The following is a 26,438-nucleotide window of genomic DNA, read 5'->3' on the forward strand; positions in this document are numbered from 1 at the left end:
CCAACTGAGCTTCTGTCGTTTAGGTATCAAAAGCAGTTGTCCTTCCTCGCTACACAAGCATTGGCAAGCCTAAACCTTAGATACACCACACAGTCTAAATTTTGCTTTTGCAGAGATACTATCGTTCAGTTCTAACAAACTGGCTTTTAACATTATGAATATTGTGGTCATAGCTTTCAATAATGTTAAATTACACTGCAGCATGTTGACAGTTGTTACCTTATTTAGCTAAATGCAAGGGGCACAAGTTTAACTGCAGTTCTATACACAAGAACAACCACAATCTTGTACATCGTTAATAAATATTTAACTGTGTAAATCAGGTGTGAAAACTTAAGCCCCCGTGGCCTTCATCATTCTATTGAAAACCTGAAAATTATTTGCGCCAATAAAGTACTGTATTTTTTCTGTGTTCTTTCTGTTTTGACCAAAAAAAAAAAACCTACGTGTACCGCTCACAAATGTCATATCTTTTAAACTTTAACATTATTTAATGTCTGCGATGAGCTGGCGACTTGTCCAGGTTGTACAGCGCCTTCCGCCCGATTGTAGCTGAGATATATATCATACTGTATGTACCTAAGTATATTCACAGCTTTAGTCACTTAACGCAAAATGGAGATCAGTTGCATCCTTTTTTACCTGATCATCCTTGAGATGCTCCGACAGCTTAATTAGAGTCTACCTGTGGTAAATTCAGTTGAATAGACAGGATTTGGAAAGAAACACACCTGTGTATCATATATATAAGGTCCCACCCACTAGACCACCTACTCAGTGGCCTAGTGGGTAGAGTGTCCGCCCCGAGATCGGTAGGTCGTGAGTTCAAAACCCGGCCAAGTCATTCCAAAGACTCATTATCTCTCTGCTTGGCACTCAGCATCAAGGGTTGGAATTGGGGGTTAAATCACCAAAAATGATTCCCGGGCGCGGCACCGCTACTGCCCACTGCTGCCCACTGCTCTCCTCACCTCCCCGGGGGTGAACACGGGGATGATGGGTCAGAATTAAAGGACAAATTTCACCACATCTAGTGTGTGTGTGACAATCATTGGTACTTTAACTTAACACACTTGACAGTGCATGTCGGAGCACAAACCAAGACTGAAGTTGAAGTTGTCTGTTGACGTCCGAGAAAACTCTGGGGAAGGATCCAGCAAAATATGAGCACAGTAACCTCCATCCATCATCCATAAATAGAAAATGTTTGGAACCACCAGTACTCTTTCTAGAGCTGGTAGAGTGGCTAGCCAACCACCTACTCAGTGGCTTAGGGGTGAGAGTGTCTGCCCTGAGATGGGGCAGGTTGTGAGTTCGAACCCCGGCCGAGTCATACCAAAGACCATAAAAATGGGACCCATTACCTTCCTGCTTGGCACTCAGCATCAAGGGTTGGAATTTGGGATTCAATCACCAAAAATGATTCCTGGGCGCGCCCACCGCTGCTGCTCACTGCTCCCCCCACCTCCCAGTGGGTGAACAAGGGGATGGGTCAAATGCAGAGGACTGATTTCACCACACCTAGTGTGTGTGTGACAATTATTGGTACGTTAACTTTAACTTTGTACTTTAACTTGACAAAAGTAATTCCTTAGTAGAAAGCACATGACAGCCTGATCGGAGTTTGCCGAATTGCACTTGAAAGACCTTCAGAACACGAGAAATCCAATTCTCTGGTCTGATGAGACAAACATTGAACTCTTTGGCGTGAATTCCAAGCTTCATGTTTGGAGGAAACCATGCAGGCGTCGCTCATCACCAGGACAATATAATCTCCAGAGTGAAGCATGGTGGTAGCAGTATCATGCTGTGGTGATATTTTACTTCGCCTGAACTGGGATACTAGTCAGGATAGAGGGAAAGATGAATGCAGCAATGTACAGAGATATCCTGAATAAAAACCTGTTCTAGACCGCTATTGAACTCATCTTTCAGCAGGACAATGACCCCAAGCACACTGACAGGATATTGAAGGAATTGCTTCAGGACAACTCTGTAAATATCATTGAGTGACTCAGCCAGAGCCCAGACTTGAATATTGAACGTCTCTGTAGGGATCTGAAAAGCCGTGCATCGCCGCTTCCCATCCAACCTGATGGGGCTTGAGAGGTGCTGCAAAGAGTAATGAGCAAAGAAGAATGGGTGAAACTTTCTAAAGATGGGTGTGCCAAGCTTGTGCCACATGGGTGGAAAAAATCCTCAGTTCCGAACTCTGTAGAATTTGCACCTGGCTTGCTGACAATAAGCTATCCATACACTTAGGTAAAATGGAATCCATCCTATTTGGGTCCCAAATCAACGTTAAGAAAGTCAGTGACTTCACTATAAAAGTGGGTGACATTGTTATCACCAGGAAAGATGAGATCACCTACCTAGGTTCCATTCCAGAGGCCAATCTTTCCTGTGATAAAATGCCAACCAAGGTAATCAAAAAGGTCAACCAACGAACAAGATTTCCCTACATAATCTCCTCTCTGGTCAACAAAAGCACCATGAAGATTCTAGCAGGAACTCTAATTAAACCCTTTTTCGATTACACTTGCACCTCCTGGTACCCCAGCACCTCCAAAACCCTCAAATCTAGACTCTAAACATCCCAGAACAAGCTAGTCAGGTTACTTCTAGACCTCCACCCCAGATCACACCTCACTCCTACCCACTTCACCAAAGTGGGCTGGCTCAGGGTGGAGGACAGAGTAAAACAACTTGCACTGAGCCTAGTCTATAAAATCCGCTACACCTCCCTGATATCGAAGTACATGTCAAACTACTTCCTTAACGTAAATGACCACCATAACCACAACACCAGGGGGAGCTCTACAAACCACGTTAAACCCAGATTCCAATCTAACAAAGGTTTTATCTCATTCTCATCAATGTGGAATGCACTCCCAACAGGTGTAAAAGAAAGTGCATCTCTATCCTCCTTCAAAACCGCACTAAAATAACTCCTCCAGGCAACTTCAACCCCAGACTAACACCCTCCCCCCTCCACATCCCACCTCCCTGGATTGTACATAATCAAATGTAAATAATCAATTGTATATACTTGTTATTATGCTTTCTGATCTCTCAATGTCCACTACTTGCTGTACATATCCTAGGAAGTCAGACCTACACTGTTTCAATGTCCATTTCTCTGTTGATGCAATTGTTGATGACTGAAGTACTGATATCAACCAAACATTACCCCCCGCCCCAAGCCCCTCCACATCCCACCCCTGGATTTTAAATAATGTAAATAATTCAATGTATATACTCTGATGATTAACCTGTGTGATGAATGTATTATGCTGATATCATATATTTGTACCATAAATTGATTAATGTGGACCCCGACTTAAACAAGTTGAAAAACTTTTTCAGGTGTTACCATTTAGTGCAGGGGTGTCAAACTCAAATACAGAGTGGGCCAAAATTTTAAACTGAACAAAGCCGCGGGCTAAGGTTGAACAAATTAACCTTTTAATAGGGATCCAAACAAGTTTTGCATTGAATATTGAACAAGCAAGGCTTATGTAACTTTATAGTGACATGCAAAATCCAGTTTCAAATAATAATGATGATAATTAAAAAAATATCAATGGTATATCAAAAAAAATTTAAATAAAAATTGAATGTCTCTTTTCTATTTGCAGCTTTCTGAGGTAAATATCAAAATAAACTTTTTCCACAGGCTAATAATACATTTGAAAATAAAATAACAATAATGAATGAATTCAAGCCTTGAAGTTGCAAGAGAAAGTGCATGAATAAATTGTTAATTATTGCTCAGTTTGCTCCACTGATTTGCTTTACCACTGACTATGGAACAAGCAATTATTATATAACTTAATAGTGCAAAATCAACTTAAAAAAAAACAACAAAAAAACATCAATGGTAAAATTAATAAAATTTAAATAAAACATTTAATGCCTCTTCTATTTGCAGTCTTCTGGGGTAACTATCAACATTGCATTTTTCCACAGGCTAATAAATCTTAAGATAAAATAACAATGAGATGGGTGGGGTTGGGGGTGGGGGGCGGGGTTAGGTGGTAGCGGGGGGGGGGGGGGTGCATATTGTGGTGTCCCGGAAGAGTTAGTGCTGCAAGGGGTTGTGGGTATTTGTTCTGTTGTGTCTATGTTGTGTTACGGTGCGGATGTTCTCCTGAAATGTGTTTGTCATTCTTGTTTGGTGTGCGTTCACAGTGCGACGCATTTTTGTAACAGTGTTAAAGTTGTTTATACAGCCACCCTCAGTCTGACCTGTATGGCTGTTGAGCAAGTATAATGGCATTCACTTAAGTGTGTGTATAAGTCGCATATTATATGTGACTTGGCCGGCACGCTGTTTGTATGGAGGAAAAGCGGACGTGACAACATATTGTAGACAAAGCTAAAGGCAGTGCCATATAGTCACGCCCACAATGTTGTTGTCCGGGTGGAAATCTGGAGAAATTCGGGAGAATGGTTGGAAAATCGGGCGAGTTGGCAAGTATGAGTATTAGCGGCGAATGCAGTGTTACAGCGGCTCTGCCGCTGTATCGTACCGGCGGGCCAGCTCTAATATTGATTTGATATTGCCTCAAGGGCCAAATGAAATTGCACGGCGGGCCAAATTTGGCCCGCGGGCCAGAGTTTGACACCCATGATTTAGTGGTCAATTGTACGGAATATGTACTGAACTGTGCAATCTACTAATACAAGTTTCAATCAATCAAATGGTATTCAAAAAGACTTCAGGCTGTTATTGCTGCTAGAGATGCATCAACAAAGTATTGAGAAAAGCCTGTGAATACCTTTGTACATGTGATTTCTTAGTTTTTTTTTGTTGTAGTACATTTGCTAACAGCTCTAAAAATCTTTTCACATTGTCATAATCGGGTATTGTGTGTGGAATTCTGTGGACAAAAACAAGTTTATTCCATTGTGGAAGAAGGTTGTAACATAACATGTGGAAAGAGTGAAGTTCTGAGAATACTTTCCAGGTGCACTTTATATGACTGCCTTCTGCTTTAGCTTGACATCGTTTTATGTTTTTTTCCCCTCACAAATATCAGGTTTCTCTTTATTTGTCTATTGACTGACCAAGCTGTCCTCTTTTGTTAACTGAACAAACATTGGGTTTTCAACCTCTGAAGTGCTCATTGTAACTGCTGCAGATGGCTAAAGTATGATCCATTATTGATCTCCCTCGGTATTGTACTTTTATGGTGCCGGGACACAATGGAGGGAGCCCACCAGATGTGAGTCAAGGAAAAAGGGGCGGAGACTAAGAGCGAGGGGCCCTAAACATATATTTTGCTTTTCAAGGGCTACTGCGGATGTACTGATTTATAAGATTGTCAGATAAGTCAAACGGGTTCAATTAGTAATTTGACACTGCTGTGCATCTTAGATGATTATTACAAAACCACAGAGAGACTGAACAATCTGGATAGTTTGCTGGCTGTGAGACGGCCGCTCTGCTCTGGGGCAGCTTCAATAATTCATTGGGAAAAGGCATTAACTGCTGCAGCTCCTCAACCCCCGTATAGCCAAGCGTGGATGACTATTTCGGCATTACTGCAAGCAACCACCCTCTCCTCTCCCATCCCCCTACCTTGCCTGACAATTAGACTGCACACTGCAGCAGAGCTTCCTCGCTGCAGCCAGCGTTGGGAAATCTCCTTCCACATGCCGCGACTGGTGCGGCTCGACGTCCCATTCTGCCCCCTCTTTGTCCCTCACACTGCCTCAGCTTGTCCCGTTGCAGCCCGCTAATCTAGCCTCCATCCAGCCACCCCCCCCCTCCCGAGAGTACCACTTCTTTTTCTCCTCTGCCCACCCCCTCCTCCCATCACTCTGTCCTCCATTCCCTTTTTCTTCGCTCTATGCGCATAAAATTGCAGAGCTCAGCGTTCTTGTCCACAGGCTCTTAGGGAAAAAGGGAAAAAAGGAGAGATGAGCTGGGCGGGAGGAGCCCCCCTTCCAACTAATGAACACAGCTTATGTTATTGAAGAGCAGCTTGGCCAATCAGCAGGCAGTGCAGGCAAAGACAGCAGGGGGGAGCAGCAGAGCGAGTGGGCAAGAGGAAGAAAAAACTGCAGTGTGTGAGTGTGTGTGGTTTGCATCCCTCCCCTGAGCAGATCTTTATCAATTTGACTTGATAGGTGCCTCTGTGTGTGTGTGTGTGTGTGTGTGTGTGTGGAGTTTCCAGCAGGACAGAGCAAAGGTGTGTCCTCAAGGCTGTGCTAAGACCTATTCTATCTGAAAGTGGAAATAAGAGAGAGTAAAGGGACACTGATTATTTTCCTTTCTATTCTCGAAGTGTCTTGGTGCCCGAGGAGGACGGCTCAGTGCCCAGTGGAGAGCAAGCCACTCACAAAAGGTAAGCAGCTGCTTCTCTTTTTATGGTATGGCGGCTTTCTACACTTCTTTTGAAACTTCTTGAGTGTTTCATTTTGTTGCTTTGTCTGTAGGACTAATTAACCAAACAACTACTATTTGTAGATTTGAATCCATTAGAGACTAAACAGTTTGCAGTAAAGCAGAGCAATGCAGAGTGAGAAGGAGGGGGAGAGGTTAGAGCGGGACTCCCTGATGCTTCTAGGCAAGTTTGTGTGCACACGGTTCTCTAGTGCTGCAGTATCCCATTACATCCCTGAGTGGAGCGGCTTTGGCATCACTGCATTGTGAAGCATAGGAACTGAAATCTTTGAATGCTTTTTTTTTTTCAAAAGAAAAACAAAATGTTTGTTTTATAACCCCGCTTGGGATAGCAGTAAAGTTTATCATGGGCCTGTAGCGACTGTGTAAGTGAGGTTGCTTAAATAGCAGATTTGCTCTGATGGTTTGAGCCTGCTGATCAGGGTTGTTGTTCTGGGACATTCTGCTGTCCTCGCCTGCAGTAAAAGTGGCTTTCAGATGTTCACGAGCGTCATTTAGGTGTTAAAGCAATCAAACAAACCAACGCTTTTTTTTTTTTTAACCAAAGGATAACCTAAACTCTCCTGGACCCTCTATATTTTGGTAAATCTGACCTTCATGATTTGTCATGAACATTTAGTCCGAGCTGACAGTGTCCAGCAGTGGGCACTGTGTGGTTTCTCTAAAATATCTGTATGAGGTGGCCTGCTACAGTACTGGAGGAAATGAAGGGATAGTGTATTTTAGACAGCTAGAGTACATTGAGCACTTTTTCAATATTTAGGAGAACATCCCACCATAAAAAGTTTGAAAAGCATGATATAATGGTTGAACATTGACAATCTTCCTAGGCTTTGGGAATGCTTCAATTATTTAAAATTGGCTGATCTGCAGGGAAAAGCAGAGGCTGTGAGAAAAGCGTACCCAATTTCAGCACCATGGAGAGAGTTACTTAATATTCTCATATAGGGTCAATGAGCATGTGAATGCTATCAAGTTATACATTGCCATTGCAATTTTCCCTTCATCGTGCAGTACACTGCGGTAGGTTTCGCACATCCATCTTGCACATGGACAAAATATTGAATTATTCATGGGTCTCTCTTCTAGAACACACAACATTCAGCCTCATAGATGGGACTTACATTTGTGCAGCAGCTTGAAAACCCATGACCCTTTTTTGTCTTCTTTAATTATCACTGGATGTTCCAGATGGGAACATTTTCACAGTAGCAACACAGCAACCATCAAAAAGGCTCTGTTGCAGCAAAATATTATCAAGGTTGTTGTCAGCATAGTCCAGAGAGATCTGTAATATCTTGCTGCTGATTGTTCTTTGGAGTGCCCACAAGGCAGTTGTGTGCAAACTCTGAGAGAATGTGCAAACACGTAATGACTGCAGCCCTTGCTGATTTGACATCTGCAGAGAGATAAATCTTTATTTCATGCCATGGTTGAGAGGAAGCAGAGACGTGTCTCTGCAGGATGCAGCTAGCATGCATCACATCATAAACCTCAGCACACTAATGGAAAACGGAAATGAGACCCCACACTGATACCAAAAATTAGCTTGTATCCTTTGTAAAGATAGTATCTCTTAGTGCCTCTAATGAGACAGTTTAGACTTACGTATCCTGGGATTTATCTCAAGTCGTTAGAGGTGCACAGTATATCTACGGCAAACCTTACCAACAGACATAGCATCAGCTAAAAGCATATGAGGTGTTTTGTCAAGTTGCATATAAAACTACAACTGTGTGTTTGGCTCATTCTGTCCCAGACTGACATGTGAAAAAGTGATTGATAGGTCAAGGTGGATTCAATGTGACGAGCTACTGTTGAAAACTTTTTTTTTTTTATACCAGGGCAAAACGACCAAATAATGCAAGGAAATGAGATGCCTTTATAGACTTTGAAGTATTGTAAAGTGTACAGTACCCAAGACTGTTAGGCTTTCTGGTGAATATTTAAATCCGGTATATCATCATCCTGTGCACATAAATGGCAGAGTCAGCAGGGATGCTTAAAGAAAGGACAAAAGTAATGAAACATGTTAAAGGAGAAAGACAATAAGAGAATAAGTGACTGAATGCAAGAGGTAGTGAGCACGAGAGATGGAGACATGTTCAAAGGCAGAGCAAGATTGGAAGAGAGTGGGTGTGCATAGCGGAGCTCCGAGCACTGCAGTACATTGCAGTGCCCAGCCCCCGCTGCGTTCTCTGCTTGCCATCCGGTTCCATGTACTGAAGAGACCCCTGCAGGAGCAGAGCAGCGCAGCATAGCGGGCTTCCTGCAGAATAGCTTTTGACCCAACATTGTACATTGTGGTCCTCGTGTGGGGGGTGCATTTTTAAAAAAAGAAGGAAACAGTGTTGTTGTTGTTGTTGTTTTAAAATGAAAAATCAACGAGCGCATTGTCATGTAGTAAGAGTGTGTAGCACATGGTACCTCGTTGATTATGTAATCGTGTAGTACTTTCACCCAATACTGGCTGAATGATCCTACCTCCCCTGGCCATGTTTTCCTCATTAGCAACATCTGCCTCACAGTTTGCTTTTGTTCCAGAGGTAACATCTTTGCAAACACAGACAGGCAATTTATTGAACTGGCATCAATAGTCCTGCAACATAAACCCTTTAATAAGTGGTGCTAGTATGCCAATGGTCTGACAGTTTGAAGGCGATTCCCTGTATAGCAAATTAGAAATAATGATCCATCGCGACCCACATTTCATGTGAGCTCATGAGAGAGAAAGAAAATGCAATTTTTCACATTTAAAGTCAGGCAGCGTGCATGGTTGAGACACACAGGCAAGCCATACACTTAAGTTCAGTGGGATTAATTATACAGCTTTTGGCAGGACAAGCATTGTTGTCCCCGTGCACATACGTGCAGGCACATGAACACATGCATGCTGATGTGAAATGAATCGTAATCATGTCAAAGCTCTAGGAAATGACGGCAAAGCTTGTTTCTGCTTCCATAATCAGCTGCCACGTTTGCGTCCTACTGCCTGCCCGGGGGCGGGACGGCCGCGTGCCGCGTGAGAGCTTCCCTCATTATAGCTCTTCTATGGTTTCCCTCTGTTTGCTGATGTGGCCGGATCACACTGGTAGTGTGGACTTTCTCTGCTCCCTGTGACAAGGTCTGGTCGTGTTTGCTGTGCTCAGGGGTCGGACAGTCAAATGCGCCCCGCCGGAGAGATGCCATTAAGAGATATTAAGTACAACACATCGCACTTTGTTTGCCTCAGATTCACACTAAAGCAGCAGTATAGCCTTTGGGAGTGAAGTAGTAAAAATAGGTGCTGACATGGTAAGAATTGCACTCAGTGTAAGAAGGGGCAGAGCATGAATAGGCCTTTTTTTTACATTCAGGCACAGTACCAGGAAATATTTATGTATAAAAAAACGACATTCCAAACATTCCAATTTACTGTTGCATTAACCATTAATGGTTCTTGGAAGATGTTTGTACCAGACGGGGAGTGAGAGCACGAGGAATTGGTTGGGGATAGTGTGAGTGAGCTGCAGCAGGGATTCAGAGTGCTGCATTGAGCTGCATAATTAATGTTGAGGGGGCGGAGCTAAAGGTGACGGTGATAACTTGCCATGAAGAGCAAGCCCTGCAACACTGCTCGAGCAGAACAAGCTCACTTGTGAGTGCAGACAGTAAAGTATTGATGCCCGACCCAGGATGCACGTTACGTTGTTTGATTTTTGTCGCTGTCCCATCCGCTTTATCAGCCCTCAAAGCCCGTCAACTCCACAAGGCCAGGGCCACTGCCAAATTTCTCATTGTTTCCTGCAAAATTCTGTTAATCATCCAATTTGTTGCTAAATATGCTCCTGTATGACACATCTGGTGCAACTCAGATCTCCCAGCTGAGGTGGATCATGCATGAGCTAGGGGGGGGCTGTGGCTTCCCTCTGCAGCACAGTGTTATATTTAGTCTTTTTCTTTATAGAATCTAGGTTGTTCTGTACTGTTTACAATACACACTGGTGTTAGGAGGAAAAATGCTCAGGTGTACGGTTTCATGCATGTAAAAAGGAGGCCCTTGGGGTCTGTGAAGATCACTCGGAATATAAATGACTGTATCCAATTGTGAATGTATCAAATGTTTCTAAGCGTTAATACGTTTGAGTGTGTTAGCTGTCAGTGCTGTCACATCTTGGGAATGGCTTTCACTTGCCCATTTCCCTGGCAATATTGCTGTGCTGGCTGCCTTAACAATGCAATGCACTGCTTGCACCTCTGTCACCTAACCTCATCATCAATGCAGCTCAAGGTTTTTTTTTTCTGGTGGTGCACTAAGCACCTCAATAAAAAGTTTTCTATGCTTAAAGATGTCCATCATGTCATGACAGAAAAGATTTTCAAAGGACTTATCTGGGAATCTGGATGTTTCATCTATTTCCCCCTTTTTTAATGTGAAAGTATCCTTTAGTTATACTGCGAAATGCTTGAGTCTGTCCTTGTCAAACTGGCTGAGGAAACAAACTGGCTGAGGAAACACACTCATGAACGCTCTTCGAAGTCATTATACTCAAGAAGGAAGCTGGTAATGGTGGCGCTTTCAGTCTATCAGGAGCCACAAAACTAGTCTTGGATTACAAAATTGTCACCATCAAGCGTACGCAGGGATCCACACAATTATACTTCCACATGGGAGGCTGAAATAAAGAAACATCTCAAATTGTGATACCAGTTAAGACACTGATGTGATGGCATCCTCAGCGATCATTTGCCCAGTGTTATCTGTACAATATGCTTTAATGGTCAATTTTCAAAGGTACAGCTGAGATAGGCTCCAGCACCCCCCGCGACCCCAAAATGAACAAGCGGTAGAAAATTGATGGATGGATGGATATATATTTTTGTTAAAGGGTTTAGGAGCACCTCAGCTTTGCCAAAATAATGCACCTGGCAAACACGACGTATCAAAATTATGATTAAAGAACATTTTTCGCACAAAATTACTCTCCAAAACACAGGTATCAAACTCAAGGCCCGGGGGCCAAATTTGGCCCGCCACATCATTTAACTTGGTCTGGTAAGGCACACAAGTAATATGAGTAAATAAAACATTTTATCATTTACTAAATATAATATTTTCATTAAGACGGACAGAAATACCTGTATTACATGTTATTAGGTATATTTTAAACTTAATTATCTTATAACTGCGTTCAAAGGACTCCGGTTTATTAGTGATTCCCAAAGCCCAAAAAAAGTCTGCGGGCTATAGAGCGTTTTCATTTCGGGCTCCAGTACTCTGGAATGCCCTCCCGGTAACAGTTCGAGATGCCCCCTCAGTAGAAGCATTTAAGTCTCACCTTAAAACTCATTTGTATACTCTAGCCTTTAAATAGACTCCCTTTTTAGACCAGTTGATCTGCCGTTTCTTTTCTTTTTCTCCTATGTCCCACTCTCCCTTGTGGAGGGGGTCCGGTCTGATCCGGTGGCCATGGATGTCGTACTGGCTGTCCAGAGTCGGGACCCAGAATCGACCGCTTGCCTGTGTATCGGCTTGGGACATCCCTGCGCTGCTGATCCGCCTCCGCTTGGGATGGTTTCCTGCTGGCTCCGCTGTGAACGGGACTCTCGCTGCTGTGTTGGATCCGCTTTGGACTGGACTCTCGCGGCTGTGTTGGATCCATTATGGATTGAACTTTCACACTATCATGTTAGACCAGCTCGACATCCATTGCTTTTGTCCTCTCCAAGGTTCTCAGAGTCATCATCGTCACCGACGTCCCACTGGGTGTGAGTTTTCCTTGCCCTTACGTGGGCCTACCGAGGATGTCGTAGTGGTTTGTGTTGTGGTTTGTGTAGCCCTTTGAGACACTAGTGATTTAGGGCTATATAAGTAAACATTGATTGATAATGCAACAAATATTATACTATTATTAATTTCAAACATATCTGCTTGAGTTATATCAAAGCAAGTTATTCATCAAATTGTACGTTGTAGAAATGACAATGGATTTTACAGTAAAAAAAAACTGGCAGCTCAGTTGCCAATATTTTACAGTAAAAAAAAACGATAGTACCGTCTTCACATTTACAGTAATATGCTGTAAAAACATTCGTACACTTTAATATTATCATTTTTACAGTGTATGTAATACAAATATAATAATCAAATGCACATCAATTAATTTTATAATATCATGAAGTGAATTCTTATACATTTATATTCATATATTATGTACGGTAACAAGCGGCCGTCTTAGGATAGCCATAACTGCGATGTGGCCCTCAGTGTAACCGTGTTCGACACCCCACCTCTAAAAGGTACAGTTGTTTAGTGCGGTGCGACACTGCAAGTAACACTGGTTTCCAAATAGAAATATTATCGTGCACACAGCAAATGTCTACCAGAGTTGTTCCCTGTGGCTCATGGCAGGAAGCAGGTACGGTGTCACCTCAGGGAATGGTTTACTGATGAAAAAGTTGTGGGGAAGAGTGAACTATGGTAGTGGTAGATTTGTGGACTCCCTTAAAGAAAAAACTGCACTTATGAGCAATAACCACACACTTCTTTCCCTTTTCTGTGCATTCCAAATCGTAGAACAAAAAAAGTATTCCGCCTATAAAACCTTCTAAAACACATACCAAAACCGCCAACGTTTTATATGCATGTTTTGATTATGTATGTAACGTGACAGTCACTTACCGCATTTGGTCATTTTAAACATTACCGTAACTTCTATCCTTTGATATTGCGCAGAACACATAGCAACAAACTCTAATTCCTTCTGCAACAATTGCATAGAGAACACTTTGTGTACCACAAATCATGGCAGACATTGTAAGCGACATGGTGTATTATTAAGCGTAATACAGGTGCTAAACATTTCCAATAAAACCATAAAACAGTCAATTTCAATGGCCGCTCTTACTGGGATGCCGACTGAGTTGATGGTTGTATCTTTCAACACAGGACTTGCTGCAAATGCGCATTAGTCTAATTTAGTTGGTCTAAAACGTTACATAGTGTGCATGATTTCAAATTTGACCTATTTTTCAGCTTTGGTGCAACAATCTTCTACTATAAAGGTGATAGGCATGATTTATAACCTAGCATTAAAGCCCCACTTCAGCACTTTTAAGTTTTGGTTGATTTTTGGTGGGGCTGTATAGCTCGGTTGGTAGAGCGGCTGTGCCAACAACTTGAGGGTTGCAGGTTCGATCCCCTCTTTCGCCATACTAGTCACTGCCGTTGTGTCCTTGGGCAAGACACTTCACCCAACATGCTCCCAGTGCCACCCACACTGGTTTAAATGTAACTTTGATATTGGGTTTCACTTTGTAAAGCGCTTTGAGTCAATAGAGAAAAAGCGCTATATAAATATAATTAACTTTACTTCACTTCACTTGATTTTGGCGGCACCAGCGGACCAAAGAGCTAGTGTTTTGCCCGAAGGAAGACCACATTTCCCATGAAGACTAGTGCATATAGTGTCAAACTGACACGAAAAAACCACAATGATTCAGTATGACTAATCCTTCCACAGTGGGAGCCTACATACTTTATATTTGCGGTTTGTAGTCATCGCATTGTTTTGTCTTTATAAATGGATTATACCTGTATAGTACTTTTCTACCTTCAAGGTACTCAAAGCGCTTTGACGCTATTTCCACATTCACACACATATTCACACACTGCTGTCGGTAGCTGCCATGCAATAACCTAACCAAGACCCATCAGGAGCAAGGGTGAAGTGTCTTGCTCAAGGACACAACGGAGGTGACTAATATGGCTGAATGTGGCCATAGAACCAGGAACCCTGAAGTTGCTGGCACGGCCGCTCTACCACCCGAGCCACGGCGTACTTTTGAGTTTGTTGCGTAGCTGGTCTTGTCAGTGTGGAACTGCAAACTATCAAGCTGGTGGCTATTTTTTGCTACCACGCATAATCCGATAGCTAACGTTAGCATTACCATTTTGATTTGAGCATACTTACAGTCCAGCAGAAACGGAGCCAAGGCGCCATCGGTCTGAAATCCCTCCTCGTCTTTGAGCTCACGCCAGCAATTGAAAGCCAAGCCAATGTTGATCCTTGACTGTCCTGTATGCACGTTGCACTCTCATTTTCAAGTTTATTTGGTTGTTTTGCTGCTTCTGCCATGCATGGTAGCAGGAATTGCATGCAGGCTTTCGCATCAACTTCCGTTTTTGCAAAGGATGGGAAAAGGGAGGAGTGACGTATGCCGTAAAGCAAGTCAGCATATTTGTAGCCTTTTGTGTGGCAGGGTTCCTGCCACTCTCCTCAAAGTTGCTAAATGCCAGTTAAAGCGATACAGACCCCCCCCAGGCCATGATAGAGGTGACATTTAACTAGTTCAATCAATCAATCAATCAAAGTTTATTTATATAACCCTAAATTACGAGTGTCTCAAAGGGCTGCACAAGCCACAACGATATCCTTGGCTCAGATCCCACATCAGGGTAAGAAAAAATTCCACCCAATGGGCTACAATGAGAAACCTTGGAGGGGACCGCAGATGGGCCCCCACCACCCCCCACCTCCCCGGGCGACCGGTGCAATGGACGTTGAGTGGATCTAGCATAATAGTGTGAGAGTCCAGTCCATAGTGGATCTAACATTATAGTGTGAGAGTCCAGTCCATAGTGGATCTAACATTATAGTATGAGAGTCCAGTCCATAGTGGGGCCAGCAGGAGATCATCTTGAGCAGAGACAGGTCAGCAGCGCAGCGACGTCCCCAACTGATGCACCAATTAGCGGTCCACCCCCGGGTCCCGACTTTAGACAGCGACTGGTTCACCTGTGGTCACCGAATCTGTGCCCCGCTCTCCACGAAGGAGAAGGGGACAGAGTAGAAAAGTCACAGCACATCAACTGGTCTAAAATGGGGTTCTATACAAATGAGTTTTAAGTTGGGACTTAAATCCTTCTACTTAGGTAGCATCTCTAGGGCAGGGGTGCCCACACTTTTTCTGCAGGCGAGCTACTTTTCAATTGACCAACTCGAGGGGATCTACCTCATTTATATATATCATTTATATTTATTTATTTGTGAAAGAGACATTTTTGTAAACAAGTTAAATGTGTTTAATGATAATACAAGCATGTGTAACACATATAGATGTCTTTCTTTCACAAAGACAAGAATATAAGTTGGTGTATTTGATTCTGATGACTTGCATTGATTGGAATCAGACAGTAATGATGATAACGCCCACATTTTCAAATGGAGGAGAAAAAAAGTTGTCCTTTCTGTACAATACCACATGAAAGTGGTTGGTTTTTGGCATCTAATTCATCCAGCTTCCATACACTTTACAAGAAAAACATTGGCGGCAAATTCCGTAGCTTGCTTGATTGACATTCACGGCACCCGAGGGTCTTGTGAGATGACGCTGGCTGCTGCCAGTTCATTATTATGAAAAAATGACAGAGAGGAAGGCGAGAAACACTTTTTATTTCAACAGACTTTCGCGCCGTCCCTTCCGTCAAAACTCTAAAGGCCGACTGCACATCTCCTATCTTCACAATAAAAGCCCTGCTTCATGCTGCCTACGCTAACAAAATAAGAGTCTCAGAAAGCTGGCGTGCACAAGTGATGTGCACGCCAGCTTTCTGAGGGATCGCTTGTGCACGCCAGTTTTCCGAGACTCTGTATTTAGTTAGCGCAGGCAGCATGAAGCAGGGCTTTTATTGTGAAGATAGGAAATGTGCAGTCGGCCTTTAGAGTTTTGACGGAAGGTACGGCGCGGGAGTCTGTTGAAATAAAAAGTGTTTCTCGCCTTCCTCTCGGTCATATTTTAATAATAATAATCTTGCAGCAGCCAGCGTCATCTCACAAGACCCTCCGGTACCGTGAATGTCATTTAAGTGACGTCTTGGTGAAGATTGATGACCACTAATTTTTAGGTCTATTTTTTTTAAAAGCCTGGCTGGAGATCGACTGACACACCCCCCGCGGGCGACTGGTAGGTCGCGATCGACGTAATGGGCACCCCTCCTCTAGGGCATTCCAGAGTACTGGAGCTCGAATACAAAACGCTCTTAGCCCGCATACGTTTTTGGGGCTCTGGGAATCACTATTAAGCCGGAGCTGTAAGTCGATGTATCATCCCGAAAGTTATGAAAATATTTTATGAAGGTTGAAAAGTTACCTGGTGCTTTTACAAACACAAAGATGACATAGCAGCAGCAGAAGAAGCTCAAGTAGTTAGCTTGGCCTGTCGCTCATGGCCGAAGGAGCAGTACGAGTGAGACGCCGTGAGCAAGACACAGTATCACTTTGTCAGAAACTGTATAGTTCCTCACAATATAACTATGTCACTATTGCTTAGTTGATATGTAAGTCAAAGCATGGGAATTAGTTTACCATCTCGGCATTGAATCCATCACAACTGGACTGTTTGATTTGTCTTAGAAGACGTTTCGCCGCTCATCCGAGTAGGCTTCATCAGTACGTGCTCATCGACTTTGATTGGTCGGATGTAGTCTCGATCCGACCAATCTAAGTCTAGACTACATCTGACCAATTTAAGTCTTAGAGCACAAACTGATGAAGCGTACGCGGCGAAACGTCTTATAAGACAAACCAAACTGTCCAGTTGCGACAAACCAAATTCTCCTGAGATGACTCATGACCTGGATGAATGAGAATATTCATAGACATTAGTCTACCACAGAGGTCACCAACCTTTTTGAAACCAAGAGCTACTTCTTGGGTACTGATTAATGCAAAGGGCTACCAGTTTGATACACACTTAAAAAAATTGCCAGAAATAGCCAATTTGCTCAATTTACTTTTAATAAATAAATAAATAAATAAATATATATATATACATATATATATATATATATATATATATGTATATATATATATATATATATATATATATATATATATATATATATATATATATATATATATATATGGGTATTTCTGTCCGTCATTCCGTCGTACATTTTTTTTTTCCTTTTACGGAAGGGTTTTTTTTAGAGAATAAATGATGAAAAAAACACTTAATTGAACGGTTTAAAAGGAGAGAAAACAGGAAAAAAAAAAGAAAATTAAATTTTGACTTTTTAAAATTCAACCAAAAAAGAGGAGAAAAACTAGCTAATTTTAATATTTTTGAAAAAATTTAAAAAAGAATTTATGGAACATCATTAGTCATTTTTCGTGATTAAGATTAATTTTAGAATTTTGACGACATGTTTTAAATAGGTTAAAATCCAATCTGCATTTTGTTAGAATATACAACAAATTGGACCAAGCTATATTTCTAACAAAGACGAATCATTATTTCTTCTAGATTTTCCAGAACAATAATTTCAAAATAAATTCAAAAGACTTTGAAATAAGATTTAAATTTGATTCTAAAGATTTTCTAGATTTGCCAGAATAATATTTTGAATTTTAATCATAATAAGTTTGAAGAAATATTTCACAAATATTCTTCGTCGAAAAAACAGAAGCTAAAATTAAGAATTAAATTAAAATGCATTTATTATTCTTTTCAATAATAATAAAAAAAAATTACTTGAACATTGATTGAAATTGTCAGGAAAGAAGAGGAAGGAATTTGAAAGGTAAAAAGTTATATGTGTTTAAAAATCCTAGAATAATTTTTAAGGTTGTATTTTTTCTCTAAAATTGTCTTTCTGAAAGTTATAAGAAGTAAAGTAAAATAAATAATTTAAATTATTTTAACAAGTGAAGACCAAGTCTATAAAATATTTTCTTGGATTTTCAAATTCTATTAGAGTTTTGTCTCTCTTAGAATTAAAAATGTCGAGCAAAGTGAGACCAGCTTGCTAGTAAATAAACACAATTTAAAAAATAGAGGCAGCTCACTGGTAAGTGCTGCTATTTGAGCTATTTTTAGAACAGGCCAGCGGGCGACTCATCTGGTCCTTACAGGCTACCTAGTGCCCGCTGGCACCGCGTTGGTGACCCCTGATCTACTACCATCCCGACTGCATTGAAAATCTCCCTAATTGTGACGTTTTTGTGAGGATATAAAATACTCATGTTTGTAAATTTCATTGTGAAATAATGTCTATCTGTGTTGACCCTGTGATGAGGTGGCGACTTGTCCAGGGTGTACCCGCCTTCCGCCCGAATGCAGCTGGGATAGACTACAGCACCCCCCGTGACCCCGAACGGGACAAGCGGTAGAAAGTGGGTGGATGGATGGATAATGAATAGATGTTGTGGGAATGTGTTTATTTTTAAGCTCGCGATCAAAGCAGCATCAAAGACGGCCAAAAAAAGAATTTACAGAGAGTGACTATGTGCAGCGCGTTAGTTGGCACCGTGCACACAGTATACTGTAGCTGGTTAGCATATTATTATATAGCACAGATGGCTAACTACGTAGCAAACACTTGACCTGACCAAAGATATGGAGACTAATAAGCACCTAGGCACTGCTCATGGCAGAGGCAAAACAAAGCTAACCGAGAGCTTCTTACTTGTATGTCACTCAGAACTATTTATCTCGTTAGCCAGCAGGGCAACTCTGGCCATCGAAGATAGTTGAATAACAGCTGGTAAAAACATACCTGCTAACAATTCTGCAGCAGAAGTGACGATCTGTCACATAGGGTCTTGTTTCCTTTAGTTTCTGCATTTGTTTCCTGGTCAGCGCTCTAACTTTGGTTCCATTTCCTGTATGTCACCCTGGGCGCTCGTTCCCTCACCTGTCCCTGATTGGCTTGAAAACAACTTGTCGTAGTTGCCAATTAATGCCTGCCTCACCCTGTAGTCAGGGCTCGGGGATTGTTTTGTGTTGAAATGTTACTAACTCGGTTTGCTGTGTGCTGTGAGATAAGCAAAGTATCCTGTGTTACAGTAATGAAGTACTTGTTTTGCCTGCACATTATCCTCCTGTTTCCTTGGTGTCACAATTACTGCAGACATGCCAGTTTGTGACGGCAGGTTTCTAAAAGCAGCCGGAAATTCCACAAACTTCTTTGTATTTTGTGTTTTTATTTTTTAAGTAGGTCCTTAAAAACACATCTGTCATATGGCCAGTGTATAAACTCGCTGCTCACTTAGTAATAATTTCTTTAATTTTACTGCAACATATTTTTTTTACATCAACAACTTGAAATTCAACAAACGTTTTGCGGTACAATTCTGTCAACTAAGCTGCCAGTGTTTAGCAGAAAAATATACTCTGTTTTTACAGTGTACATTTTGATGGAGAACTTGATTTAAAATCATACGTCAAGCAGGTATTTTAGCATTGATTATATTTTTAAACATTTGGAAGGCATATCAATATATTTACATTAGATAATCAATCAATCAATCAATGTTTATGTATATAGCCCTAAATCACAAATGTCTCAAAGGACTGTACAAACCACTACGACTACGACATCCTCAAAATAACCCAGTGGGCAAGGAAAATTCACACCCAGTGGGACGCCAGTGACAATGATGACTATGAGAACCTTGGAGAGGACCTCAAATGTGGGCAACCCCTCCCCCTCTAGGGGACCGAAAGCAATGGATGTCGAGCGGGTCTAACATGATACTGTGAAAGTACAATCCATAGTGGCTCCAACACAGCCACGAAAGTTCATTTCAAAGCGGATCCAAGACAGCAGCGAGAATCCCGTCCACAGGAAACCATCCCAAGCAGAGTCGGATCAGCATCGTAGAGATGTCCCCAACCGATACACAGGCGAGTGGTCCATCCTTGGTCCCGACTCTGGACAGCCAGTATTTCATACATGGTCATCGGACCGGACCCCCTCCACAAGGGAGGGGGGGACAGAGGAGTAAAAGAAAAGAAGAAAAAAAGCGGCAGATCAACTGGTCTAAAAAGGAGGTCTATTAATCCATCCATTTTCTACCGCTTGTCCCTTTTTTGGGGTCACGGGGGGGGGGGGGCTGGAGTCTATCTCAGCTGCATTCGGGCGGAAGGTGGAGTACACCCTGGACAAGTCGCCACCTCATCGCAAAGCCTTTTTAAAGTCGGTTCTTGAAAATAGCAAAGCGCTGCTGTTACTTAAAATATCTTTGAAAACCATGAAATATGACTTTTTGACATTACAGAATTATGCATTTGATGCGATGAAAGTCTTACATTACATGTACAAAAAAGTGAAATAAATACTTAAAGTACATGTCCTGTGCCTAATCCTTGACTTTATGAAAATATAACCCCCATTCCAGTTTGGTTGAATAATCCCTAAATCTAGAGATTTATATCATAATGTTATTTTTGTATTTTAGCATGTTTTTAAAAAGTTTTTTTTACAACAAAGACTTTTGTATTTATGAAGCAAGTATAAAATAAATTCTTAAACTCCCATACACAATCAGATGACTATCAGAATTAATAAGAGTGCGTTATGAGGGCATATTAATATCATAATCAAAAATGTTAAAATTCTGTCAAAAATCTGATTCGTGTGGGTGGTAATCCTTTTATTATATAGCTGAATTTAAAGCATTTTAATGCAGTTGGAAAGCAAAAATAAAAATCTAACCGTAAACAGCGTTTTTCAAATGACTGAGCGGACTATTTATAGTTGGATTTTTCTTTTACTATTTGAGGAGGAGTGGTGGTGTTGCAGCAAGAGCTACTGGATTGCAAACACCAAATTTGTAGCTACGCACAGGGATTCTCAAAAAAGTGCAGCTTTTGTTTAAGCAAAGGAACATGAACAAAGGTTATGTTGAGGCTAAGTTTAGATGATGTCATGAATGTGTACATATTTTTAATTAGTGTTAAGTTACATTGTCTTGTAATTCATACAACACAATTACTGTACGTTACATCATGATAATGCATGGCCCCATGTCGCAAGGGTTATCTTTACAGAATTCCTGCAAGCTGAAAACACCCCATTTCTTCCTTAGTCTGCTTAAAGGCTTACTGAAATGAGATTTTCTTATTTAAACGGTGATAGCAGGTCCATTCTATGTGTCATAATTGATCATTTCGCGATATTGCCATATTTTTTCTGAAAGGATTTAGTAGAGAACATTGACGATAAAGTTCGCAACTTTTGGTCGCTAATAAAAAAGCCTTGCCTGTACCGGAAGTAGCAGACGATGTGCACGTGACGTCACAGGTTGTCGTGCTTCTCACATCCTCACATTGTTTACAATCATAGCCATCAGCAGCAAGAGTGATTCGGACCGAGAAAGCGACGATTTCCCCATTAATTTCAGCGAGGATGAAAGATTCGTGGATGAGGAAAGTTAGAGTGGAGCACTGGGAAATCAAAAAAAGGCGACGGCAGTGGGAGCAATTCAGATGTTATTAGACACATTTACTATGATAATTCTGGAAAATCCCTTATCTGCTTATTGTGCTACTAGTGTTTTAGTGAGATTATAAAATCATACCTGAAAGTCGGAGGACTGCGGTGACCGCCAGTGTCTCTGATGGAAGCCATATGGAGGAGCCAAGAAAGTCACAGCTGCCTTTTTGACAGCTACTGCAGGAGGACGCAAACTCCGCTGAAGTCTAAGGTAAGAGCCGACTTAATATCACAATTTTCTCATCCAAAAACTTGCTGGTTGACATGTGGTAGAGAAACACGTTCGCTTGACCGCTCTGTTCCATATTAAAGTTTCACAACAAACAAAGAAACACCGGCTGTGTTTCGGTTGCTAAAGGCAGATGCAATGCACCGCTTTCCACCAACAGCATTCTTCTTTATAGTCTCCATTATTAATTGAACAAATTGCAAAAGATTCAGCAACACAGATGTCCAAAATACTGTGTAATTATGCGATTAAAACAGACGACTTCTAGCCGTGTATGGTGCTGGGCTAAAATGTCTGCTCCAACCAATAACGTCACCAGCATGCGTCAACACAAGCGTCATCATTCCGCGACGTTTTCAACATGATACCTCGCGGGAAATTTAAAGGGGAACATTATCACAATTTCTGAAGGGTTAAAACAAATAAAAATCAGTTCCCAGTGGCTTATTTTATTTTTCAAAGTTTTTCTCAAAATTTTACCCATCATGCAATATCCCGAAAAACGGCTTCAAAGTGCCTGATTTACACCATCGCTATATCCACCCGCCCGATATCCTGTGACGTCACTGCGTGAAGCTACCAGATAGTACATCAAGGTGGCATAGTAGCTCGGATTCAGACTCGGATTTCAGCGGCACAAGCAATTCAACAGATTACGCATGTATTGAAACGGATGGTGGGAGTGTGGAGGCAGGTACCGAAAACAAAATTAAAGAAGAACCAGAAGCTTTTGAGCCATATCACAACAGACAGCGGCACGGGAGGAAGCGCGGACGAATTCGGCGATCGTCTTCTAACCAACGATTGGTACGTGTTTGTTTGGCATTAAAGGGGACATTATCACCAAACCTATGTAAGCGTCAATATATACCTTGATGGTGCAGAAAAAAGACCATATTTTTTTTCAACCAATTTCCGAACTCTAAATGGGTGAATTTTGGCGAATTAAACGCCTTTCTGTTTATCGCTCTGGAGGCGATGACGTCAGAATGTGACGTCGCCGAGGTAATACAGCCGCCAATTTCATTTTCAACACATTGTAAACATTGGGTCTCAGCTCTGTTATTTTCCATTTTTTCGACCATTTTTTGGAACCTTGGAGACATCATGCCTCGTCTATGTGTTGTCGGAGGGTGTAACAACACTAACAGGGAGGGATTCAAGTTGCACCACTGGCCCGAAGATGCGAAAGTGTCTGCCGCCAGACCCCCATTGAATGTGCCAGAGTGTCTCCACATTTTACCGGCGATGCTAAGACAGACATGGCACAGAGATGTATGGATAACCTGCAGGTGCATTTGCAATGATAAAGTCAACCAAATCACAAAGGTGAATTTTGTTGATGTTGACTTATGTGCTAATCAGACATATTTGGATGCGGCGTGACTGCCAGCTAATCGATGCTAACATGCTACGCTAATCGACGCTAACATGCTATTTACCGGCGGTGCTAAAGCAGACATGGCACAGAGATGTATCGATAACCTGCAGATGCATTTGCAACGATAAAGTCACAGAAATCACAAAGGTGAGTTTTTTTTATGTTGACTGCCAGCTAATCGATGCTAACATGCTACACTAATCGATGCTAACATGCTATTTACCGGCGGTGCTAAAGCAGACATGGCACGTAGATGTATGGATAACCTGCAGATGCATTTGCAACTATATTACGTTTCCTTCCACCCACATTTAATGCGAAAAAAACACTTACCAATCGACGGATTTAAGTTGCTCCAGTGTCACGAGATGCGAAAGTCCTGATCGTTTGGTCCACACATTTTACCGGCGATGCTAACTCAGCTATTCGGCCATGCTATGGCTATGAATAGCGTCAATAGCTATTCGCTCAATAGCTTCAGTTTCTTCTTCAATACTTTCATACTCCAACCATCCGTTTCAATACATGCGTAACCTGTTGAATCGCTTAAGCCGCTGAAATCCGAGTCTGAATGCTAATGTCGCTATATCTTGCTGTACTATTCGCCATTGTTTGTTTACATTGGCAACACTGTATGACGTCACAGGGAAATGGATAGTGGTTTCGAAGATAGCGAAAATAATGCACTTTAAAGCTTTATTTAGGGATATTCGGAGACCGGTAACATTTTGAAAAAAAATTCAAAAAATACAACATTCCACTGCGAACTGATTTTTATTGTTTTCAACCCTTTTGAAATTGTGATAATGTTCCCCTTTAAATGTAGGTGGAGGGAAAGGCTGGATGCAAATATAGCTACAAATGAGGCATAATGATGCAATATGTACATACAGCTAGCCTAAATAGCATGTTAGCATCGATTAGCTTGCAGTCATGCCGTGACCAAATATGTCTGATTAGCACACTCAACATCAATAACATCAACAAAACTCACCTTTGTGATTTCGTTGACTTTGTCGTTTGAAATGCATCTGCTTTGAGTGTCGCAGGATATCCACACATTATTGCCATCTCTGTCGTAGCACAGCTGTCGTTGGTACAGTGTGCAGAACAAACGAGGGACGTTTGCATCTTTTGACCACTTGTGCAACTTGAATCCGCCTCTGTTCATTTTGTTACACCTTCCGACAACACACCGACGAGGCATAATGTCTCCAAGGTACGGGAAAACAGTCGAAAAAACGGAAAACAACAGAGCTGATTTGACTTGGTGTGTGTAATGTGTTTGAGAAAATGGCTGGTAGCTTCACGATGTGACGTCACGGGTGAAAGGTCATTGCTCCGACAGGCGAACAATTGAAAGGCGTTTAAATCGCCAAATTCACCCTTTTAGAGTTCGGAAATCGGTTAAAAAACAAAAGGATCTTTTTTTTCTTCAACATCAAGGTATATATTGACGCTTACATAGGTCAGGTGATAATGTTCCCCTTTAAAATGGCAATTTAGTAAATTAAAGCGGCCGTATTGGCATGTGTTGCAATGTTAATATTTCATCATTGATATATAAACTACCAGACTGCGTGGTAGGTAGAAGTGGGTTTCAGTAGGCCTTTAATCCCCATGCATAACATATAGCCAGCACTTTAAAGTGCTTTGGACAAACAAGTTCAAAATGTTCCAATTCCAACCACTGTTTTGCCATAACCATTGAGATATTACAACCATGCCACAATCTTAAAGGGGAACATTATCACAATTTCAAAAGGGTTAAAAACAATAAAAATCAGTTCCCAGTGGCTTGTTGTATTTTTTGAAATTTTTTTCAAAATTTTACACCTCCCGGAATATCCCTAAATAAAGCTTTAAAGTGCCTTATTTTCGCTATCTTCGAAACCACTATCCATTTCCCTGTGACGTCATACAGGGCTGCCAATACAAACAACATGGCGGTTACCACAGCAAGATATAGTGACATTAGCTCGGATTCAGACTCGGATTTCAGCGGTTTAAGCGATTCAACAGATTACGCATGTATTGAAACAGATGGTCAGAGTATGGAGGCAGATAGCGAAAACGAAATTGAAGAAGAAATTGAAGCTATTGAGCGAATAGCTATTGACGCTATTCGGCCATAGCGTGGGTGTACCTAATGAAGTGGACCATAGCATGGCTGCTTTATTTGCATCGCCGGTAAAATGTGCAGATCAAACGATCAGGACTTTCGCATCTTGTGACACTGGAGCAACTTAAATCTGTCGATTGGTAAGTGTTTGTTTCGCATTAAATGTGGGTATCTAGTTTCAAATGTACATACGCAGTGGGAGAGTGGCCGTGTGCAACCCGAGCGTCCCTGGTTCAATTCCCACCTAGTACCAACCTCGTCACGTCCGTTGTGTCCTGAGCAAGACACTTCACCCTTGCTCCTGATGGGTGCTGGTTGGCGCCTTGCATGGCAGCTCCCTCCATCAGTGTGTGAATGTGTGTGTGAATGGGTAAATGTGGAAGTAGTGTCAAAGCGCTTTGAGTACCTTGAAGGTAGAAAAGCGCTATACAAGTACAACCCATTTATACAGCTAGCATAAATAACATGTTAGCATCACTTAGCATAGCATGTTAGCATCGATTAGCTGGCAGTCATGCCGTGACCAAATATGTCTGATTAGCACATAAGTCAACAACATCAACAAAACTCACCTTTGTGATTTTGTTGACTTAATCGTAGCAAATGCATTTGCAGGTTATCCATACATCTCTGTGCCATGTCTGTCTTAGCATCGCCGGTAAAATGTGCAGACATTCTGGCAAATTCAGTGGGGGTCTGGCGGCAGATTTCTTGCCAGTGGTGCAACTTGAATCCCTCCCTGTTAGTGTTGTTACACCCTCCGACAACACACCGACGAGGCATGATGTCTCCAATGTTCCAAAAAATAGTCGAAAAAACGGAAAATAACAGAGCTGAGACCTGGTGTTTGTAATGTGAAACTGAATATGGCGTGTGTGTTACCTCGGTGACGTCATGTTCTGACGTCATCGCTAAAAGACCGATAAACAGAAAGGCTTTTAATCTGCCAAAATTCACCCATTTAGAGTTCGGAAATCGGTTAAAAAAATACATGGTCTTTTTTCTGCAACATCCAGGTATATATTGACGCTTACA

At 41.7% G+C, this 26,438-nt stretch overlaps 1 protein-coding gene across 5 annotated transcripts in view; it reads left to right on the forward strand.

Annotated features, from left to right (window-relative positions):
* The first annotated feature begins 5,901 nt into the window (after positions 1 to 5,901).
* Positions 5,902 to 26,438, forward strand: part of LOC133554447 (synaptotagmin-2-like) — a 169,156-nt gene continuing 148,619 nt past the window's right edge. Inside the window, exons 1-2 of one of the 5 annotated variants that reach the window (XM_061903230.1) lie at positions 5,902 to 6,197; positions 6,294 to 6,353. The gene's annotated coding sequence lies outside the window, so the exon portion shown is untranslated. Of the gene's footprint in view, positions 6,354 to 26,438 lie in introns of all 5 variants that reach the window. The other 4 variants (XM_061903228.1, XM_061903234.1, XM_061903232.1 and 1 more) reach the window with 4 other exon arrangements.

This window comes from Nerophis ophidion, linkage group LG06 (genome assembly GCF_033978795.1).
Source record: "Nerophis ophidion isolate RoL-2023_Sa linkage group LG06, RoL_Noph_v1.0, whole genome shotgun sequence".
NCBI lineage: Eukaryota > Metazoa > Chordata > Actinopteri > Syngnathiformes > Syngnathidae > Nerophis > Nerophis ophidion.